Here is an 8,009-nt window from a genome sequence, read left to right on the forward strand (position 1 = left end):
CAGCTCATTTAAAGGTAGCTCCTCTCGCGCAGCGACGTGGGGTTCCCCTCTGTCTGTTTCTACTCACTGCTTTCCCGGACATAAACAGTGAGCAGAGCAGAAGTCTTGTTTGAGACTTCTTTAGTGGCCCCCGCCCATTCTTGTAAGTACAAATGAGTCTATTAAGACCCTGAGAGTGCCTGGTTGACGCATTCCCCTTCAAGGTTCATGGAGAAAGCCTTTGTGGGCCAAGTTCTAAAGTCCCCTCCTGCCCTCCCCACCCGCCCATGCCTGCCAAAGGCATCTAAAACACACTGCAGCGTGCTCTTCTTTCATTGGCAAGGAAGCAAGTCCAACACTCTGCTTTCCCGTTTCATTAAGGTTGGAGATCATCCAGGATAGGATCCAAAGAGATCTTTTGAAGGAGTGGAACTGGACTGGGGGGGAGAGGGTTGGTGTCACACACACACACACACACACACACACACCACTTCCTTTCTCCTTAGCCTGCTTCGCTCTCTGAAAAGAACAAGCTTTCACTGTGGATTTCTTCAGTGAGGCCTCCGCCAGGACTTGGCTCTGCCTGGAATGAGGCTATACCCGGAAGAACCAGCGCAATGGCTCAAGGTCAGATAAATTATCCGGGACAGAACCGGCAGAAGGAGGTGGCACCAAGATCGCTAGGAGAGAAGGGACAAGAAGATAAGGGACAAGGAAGGGACAAGGAAAATAGAAGTATGTGTTAAATGGAAGCCAGGAGAAAAAAAAAAGTTGAACCTGTTTACCCCCTTAGCGCCATTACCACCGCACCACCACCACACCCCCTTCTCCCCCACACACCTTCACAGAAACACATTCTTTGTGTTTCCTCCCATTCTCTGTTCCTCAAGGCCTTTCTGTAAATAAACAATGAGGCCAGGGGCCTGCCGGCAGCCCGGCAGCCCGCTGTTCACTCTTACGTGCCCCAGCGAATGCTGATGCCTGTCTTTCCTTCACGGCTTGCACAGTCCTTTGCCATGTGTAATCTCCCCCAACTCTGACATCTCACACTTACAAAGTCCTGAGAGCCCCTGTCAGTCTCATCCTCAGAGAGGGGCACTGGGGGCCCTATAGCCACACCCTACCAGTTCTTAGTTTTACAATGAGACGGTTCAATTACCACTCAAAAATAAATAAAACAGATCACATATGGCCCATCATGGTAAACATGTCTTTAATCCTCAGCACTCAGGAGGTAGATGCAGGTAGATCTCTATGAGATCAAGGCCAGCCCTGTCATATATATATATATAAAACCTTTTTAAACTTTTAAGCAACACACAATAAGTGTATATATTTATGGAATACAATTTACACTGTGGAATGATTACATAAGGCTAATCAATAGACTCATGATCTCACAACACCTTGACTGTGCTGACCCCTCAGGATTCCTGTGGAATGGGAGTGAGAGCATACAGGAGAAAGGCTGATTCTGTCAGGACAATCAGCAGCGGATATGGAAATGGAAGATCTGGTGGTGTCGCAATGACCTAAATCCTAGCTACAGGGCCAGCAGTACTTGATCCACAACTATATCACTTTTTTGCCACTGTCCTCAACTGTTATATCAAATCATTTCCCTCTCCCCATGCCACTTTAAAATAGTTCGGAGTCTACTGTCAGTTACTCGAGTTTAGTTCAGACCAGTTCTGATGCTCCATCTGATATCTTGCTTTAGCGAACGCCCTCAGACTTCCCACAGAGCTGAGTCTTGCTGTGAAGGAGGATGAAGCAGATAGATTCCAGCAGCGTCTCCTCTCTCCTCTCCTCTCTGAGGCTCTCCTGGTCAGTCAGAAGGGACCAAAGAGGACACAGAGGTTAAACAGTTCTTAAACACAGACCACACACAAACACACCACACACACACAAACATATACCACACACATACACACATACCACACACACACACACCACAGACACACACATACACACACCATACACACATACCATACACACACACATATACACACACCACACACACACATACACACACATACCACATACATACACACATACTACACACACACACACCACAGACACACACATACACACACCATACACACATACCATACATACACACACACATACACACACACACATACACACACCACACACACATACACACACACACACACGCACACAGCTCTTGCTCCTCTTGTTCACCTCACAGGCCGTGTCGTGGGATAGCCCTTTGGTCAGAGAGTGGCACTGTAAGTGGGAGCCAGCAAGCTGACCCAAGTCCAGTACTTTCCTCCGTGTCTGCTGGCACATAGAAAGGTTTGAGCATCCTGCCTACAAAGTCATAGAAGGTACCCAACCATCACCAGCCCTTCTTCTAGTCCAGACTGCTGCTTCTGTCCTAGAATGGGGCCAACATCAGGACCATTGCCCCAGGCAGAGGTTCCACCAAGAAACAATACAATAGTGTTTCCTCTAAGGTACTCTCCATTCTGCCTTGACCTGAAGGATGGAAAGGGAGCCTTTACCTTCGCCCTCAAACTTAGGACTTTGGGGACCCCCCTCCCCTCAGGCTCATCCAGCTCACTTCCTGAGATACACGCTGGCCAGTTGTATTCACGCTAGCTCAGTGTATGCCGCATCGATTGAAGAGCATCTGGCAGTTCCCGGAAACACAGCATGCTTGCTGCTTTTCATAGCACCTGGGAGCCTAGGAAACGCCCACGTTGAGGAATCCCATCTCTTGGGTTTAAATCCAGAGCTGGTCCTTACTATCTGTGTAACCTTGGTTAAGTGACTTAACGGCTCTGTCAGCACTGTTACTTGTAAATTGGTGGGGGTTGTAGTACATACTTCACAGAGTTAGAAAATAGAAAAAATAAAAAAGTAAAAACAAAAGAAAGTAACAAAAACTCAACCTTGCATCTGGTACGATAACAAGTAGTCACTGCAAGTTCCAAGAGGACACGGCTTGAAGCGTAGAAGCAATACTCATAGATCTCAACGCCGTTTTAATTAGCAGTTCCCTGATGGTCAGGAATGCTGAAACTTTTCAGGTACCTATTGGCAATCTGTACTATTTCCTCTGAGAAACATCTATTCAATTCACTATTGATTGGATGAGTAAGCTTGGGGGAGATTGTATTTAAATGTTGGAGTTGTGTACATAGATTCTGGATATTGATCTCCTGTCAGATGTATAGCTGGCAAGGATGTTCTTTTCCGTTACGTAGGCAGTATTTTTAGTCTAATAGTTTTCTGTGCTGTGTGGACACTTCCTGTGCTGTTGGAATTCCTTCCAGGGAGTCCATGCCTATATCTTGCAATGGTTTGCTCCTGCTTTCCTCTGGCAATTTCAGTTGCAGGTTTGTCCAGGTATATTGAAAGAGAACCTCAATTGAGAAAATGCCCCTACCAGATTGACCTGTGGGGCATTTTCTTAATTAACAAATGATGTGGGAGGGACCAGCCCACTGTGGGTTGTGCCTGCCCTGAGCAGATGGTCCTGGGTTGTCTAAGAAAGCAGTTGTACACACAAGCTAGTAGGAGCAAGCCAGTAAGCAGCATTCCTCCATCCATTCAGTCCCAGTTCTTGCTTCCAGCTGCCTGCCTTGAGCTCCTGCCCTGAGTTCCTCCAGTGTTGGACTGTGACCCAAGAGTTGTATAAATCCTTTCCTCCCCAAATCGCTTTGGTAATGGTTTTTTATCACAGCAATAGAAACCCTAAGACAAGGTCTTACACCCTAAAGTGATTTTTTTTTAATGCATGATGTCAGATATGTATGTATCTGGCTTCATTTCTTGATAAGTGATACTAGGTTTACCAGCATCATTTGGCATTTTCTTCCCAGAGTATATTTCATATTTTCAACACCTTTGTTGAAAATTATGTGGTTGTATCTATATGGTCTTGTTTCTGGGCCTCCTGTTCTCTTCCACTCCTACATGTCTGCTTTGTGTCATGTCATGCTGTTTTGTCACTATGGCTATGGCTCTACAGTGTAGTTTGAGATCAGATATTATGGTGACAGCCTCAGCATCTTTTTTTTTTTTTTTTAGCTTATGGTTGTTTTGACTGATGTGGGTAGTGTTTCTTTATGAATTTTATGTGGTTTTTTCCTAGTTCAGTGAAAAATATCATTGGAAATTTGATGGGGATTTCATTTGCATATACATCACTTGTGGAGACACACACAATCATTTTCACAATGTTAACTGTGCCAATGCATGAAGGGAAGTCTTTTGATTTTGGTGTCTTCTTCAATTTCTTTCTTCAGAGTTTTTAAATTCCCTTTGTGGGAGTGTTTCGCCTCCTTGATTATGTTTATTCCTACATATTTTTGAAGCTATCATGAACGGTTTTCTTTTTCTCATTTGTTTTTTGGCAAGTGCATTATTGGGATGTAGAAGTGATACACGTTTTATTTATCACACTTGTATCCCGCCACTTTCCCACAGTGTGCAGCAGATCTAAGAGGTTTTCACTGGAGTCTTTAGAGTCATTTCATTCAAGTGTAGACTGTTTAACATTGTGTCCTTTGAAATAGGGATAATTTGACTTCTTCTTTTCCTGTTTATATCTCTCTTGTTTTTTCCTCTTGTCTTATTGTTCTAGCTCAATGGTCCTCACCCTTCCTAACACTGTGATCCTTCCATACAGTTCCTCATGTTGTAGCGACCCCAACCATAACAATTTTCCTTGCTACTTCATAACTATAATGTTGCTACTGTTATAAATCATAATATAAATACCTGCATTTTCTGATGGTCTTAGGAGACAGGGTCATTCAACCACAAAGAGGGTCTTGACACACAAATTAAGAACAATTGCTCTAGCCCCACAGTTGAGCACCTATTGAGTAAGAGAGATGATTGGCACCCACAACGCCTTCTGGACTGGAGAGGAACACTTTCCAGCTTAGAAAAGTATTGTCTATAGTATTGTCTATAGGTTTTTTTTCTTTGTATCTTTTAACATGAGAAGATATGTTCCTTCTATTTCTAATTTCTTCAGAATTTTATCAAGAAAGGGTGTTGGGCTTTATCGGAAGCATGTTCTGTACTTTTGAGACAATTGTGTGATTTTTGTCTTTAAGCCTATTTACATTCTCTGTTTTATACTTATTAACTTGTATGTATTGAAGCATCTTTGCATCTCTGAAATGAAACTAACTTGAACATGGTGTTGTGATCTTACTAATCCATTCCTGAATTCAACTTGCAGATACTTTAATGAGAATTTTTGTCCCCGTGTTTCATAGGTGACATCAGTCTCTAGCTTTATTTTTATAATCTATCAAGTCTTAGTATCATGATTCTGTCTCCATAACATGAATTGGTATTATTTCTTCCCTTTCCACTTTATAGAAAAATTTAAGGGATGTTGGTGTTAGTTCTTCTAGAGGGTGTAGGGAAATGGCTCGGTGGGTAAGTGTTATAACACAAGCATAAGGACCTGAATTTTAACCCCTAGCAACCATGTAAAAGAGGGGTGAATACATGTGCCTGTGTCTCCAGCTTTGGAAGGCAGGGACAGGTAGCTGCCAGGAGCTTGCTGTCTAGACAGCCTAGCAGAATTAGCAAGCTTCAAGCTCAGCTCTGTGAGAAACTCTGTCTCAAGGAAACAGGTGGGGAGTAATAGAATGAGAGGCCTTGTCTTCCTTGACTTCCGCATGTGCACAGGTGCACACACTGCAAATGCACACACATGCACCAACGCCCAGAACAATACCTCACACACTTACATTCCACACATATTACCACACCGCACACACATACATCACAGCATATACCACACACTCACATGCCACCATCACCACATATTACCACAGAGAGAGAGAGAGAAGAGAGAGAGAGAGATTTGGTAGAGTTCAGCAATAAGCCCACTTAGCTGTAGGTTTTTCTTTGTTGAGGGACTCTTAGTCACTGCTTCAATACCATTGATTGTTATGGCTCTGTTCATTGCTATCCTGGATTTAGTTCGGTAAGTTATATGCCTAAGAATTTATCCATTTCTTCCAGATTTTTATTTTTGGAACTTAAGTTTTCAAAATAGCCAATAATAATCCTCTGTGTTTTTCTGGCAACTGTAATTCCTCCATTCCATCAGTAATTTGTGTGTATGGGTGTTTTGCCTCTCTCTCTCTCTCTCTCTCTCTCTCTCTCTCTCTCTCTGTGTGTGTGTGTGTGTGTGTGTTTGTGTGTGTGTGTGTGTGTGTGTGTGTGTACCTTATATGTCCATTAACATGAGGACAGACGAGGGTGTCACAGATCCCTTGGAACTACAGTTACAGATGATCATGAGCTACCATGTTGGTCCTGAGAATTGAACCCGGATCCTCTAGAAGAGCAGTCAGTGTCCTTAACCACTGAGCCATCTGTCCAATCCCATCACTAATCTAAGGCTATTCTGTCTTTCTTGGTGTTTGGTTTTGGTTTTGTTTGTTTGTCCCAGTTAGATGGTTATAGAATGTTAGATTGCCTAGGGAGTTGTCAATTTTGTTTACATTTTCAACGAACCAGCTCTTTGATTGAGTATATGTATTATTTTTATATTTTTAATGATTTATTTTACGTATATGAGTGTTTTGCCTCCATGTATCTCTGTGCACCGCAGAGATGTGCCCCAGGAGGCTAGGAGAGGGTACTGGCTCTCCTGGGACTGGAGCTACAGGTGACTGTGATCATCCTTCCATGTCATGGAGGTGCTGGGAAACCAGATCCTCTGAAAAAGTGCAACCCGGGGTCCCACACACTGAGCCATCTTTTTTCTTTTCTTTTCTTTCTTTCTTTCTCTTTCTTTCTTTCTTTTGCCTCAATTTCTTAACTTCTGTCTCTGACTTTGACTTGTTCTTATGTTTCTAAGACCTAGAACTTCATTATCAGCTCTTTTCCATATGATTTGTTAACATAAGCATCATCACCACAGATGTCCTTCTTAAAACTGCCTTAGCAGCCGGGCGTGGTGGCGCATGCCTTTAATCCCAGCACTTGGGAAGCAGAGGCAGGCAGATTTCTGAGTTCAAGGCCAGCCTGGTCTACAAAGTGAGTTCCAGGACAGCCAAGGCTATACAGAGAAAAAAACAAAACAAAACAAAACAAAACAAAACAAAACAAAACACCCTGCCTTAGCAGTATCCCAAAGGTTACATCTATTTGCTCTTGATTGAAGGATTTTTTTTTTTAATTTCCTGAATACATTTCTTCAATGTATATTGTCTCCGTCTCCGACCAGCAGAGACAAGAACGACACGGACACCAAGGCGGGTTCATGCAGCAGCTTCTTTCCTTGTGGCCTTTTCTCTCTTACTGCTCTCTTCCCCAGCAGCTTCTTCCCCTACTCCTTCTTGCAGCTTTACTTACAACCTCTTCCACTTAAGGCAAGGGCTACAACAACCCTCCAATACTCAAGCCGACTGACCTCATCTCACTCCGCCCCACCTCATCCAATCAGAAATCACACACACTCCAGGCACGAGCTCAGGTAGGTCACCGATAGGCTGACAGGTCCGGACAAGGAACAGTCCAGCCTCGCAGGCAGCCCACGCATGCAGCCTCACTGCGCATGCTTGGGCTAGGCAGTAACCATGTGGGGTTCACGGGGCCTGGCAATCTAGGCCCATGCGGCCACACCCGCTTCCCACAGTCTATGTAATCATTCAAAAGTGAATTATTCCATTTGTATTGCTTCTGTAATTTTCCTTGCTGTTGATGTCTAGTTTCACTTCAGTAGAATTTGTTAAGATACAAAAATTAATTTGATTCTTTTGTATTTGTTAAGGCTTGTTTTGTCAGACTGGAGAGATGGCTCAGTGGTTCAGGTCACTTGTTGCTCTTGCAGAGGACCTGGTTCAGTTCCCAGCACCCACATCATGGTTAACAACATCCATTACTCCAGCCCTAAAAGATACAATGCCCTCGCTGGGCGTGGTGGCCCACGCCTTTAATCCCAGCACTCAGGAGGCAGAGGCAGGCGGATTTCTGAGTTCGAGGCCAGCCTGGTCTACAAAGTGAGTTCCAGGACAGCCAGG

At 43.9% G+C, this 8,009-nt stretch overlaps 1 long non-coding RNA gene across 1 annotated transcript in view; it reads left to right on the forward strand.

The window, feature by feature from the left end:
• Window positions 1–330: 330 nt before the first annotated feature.
• LOC115029989 overlaps window positions 331–8,009 on the forward strand; it is a 22,606-nt gene continuing 14,927 nt past the window's right edge. Inside the window, exon 1 of the long non-coding RNA XR_003835578.1 lies at window positions 331–606. This is a non-coding gene — a long non-coding RNA (uncharacterized LOC115029989). The remainder of the gene's footprint in view (window positions 607–8,009) is intronic.

The sequence above is a fragment of the Mus caroli genome, chromosome 19, assembly GCF_900094665.2.
Source record: "Mus caroli chromosome 19, CAROLI_EIJ_v1.1, whole genome shotgun sequence".
Lineage (NCBI taxonomy): Eukaryota > Metazoa > Chordata > Mammalia > Rodentia > Muridae > Mus > Mus caroli.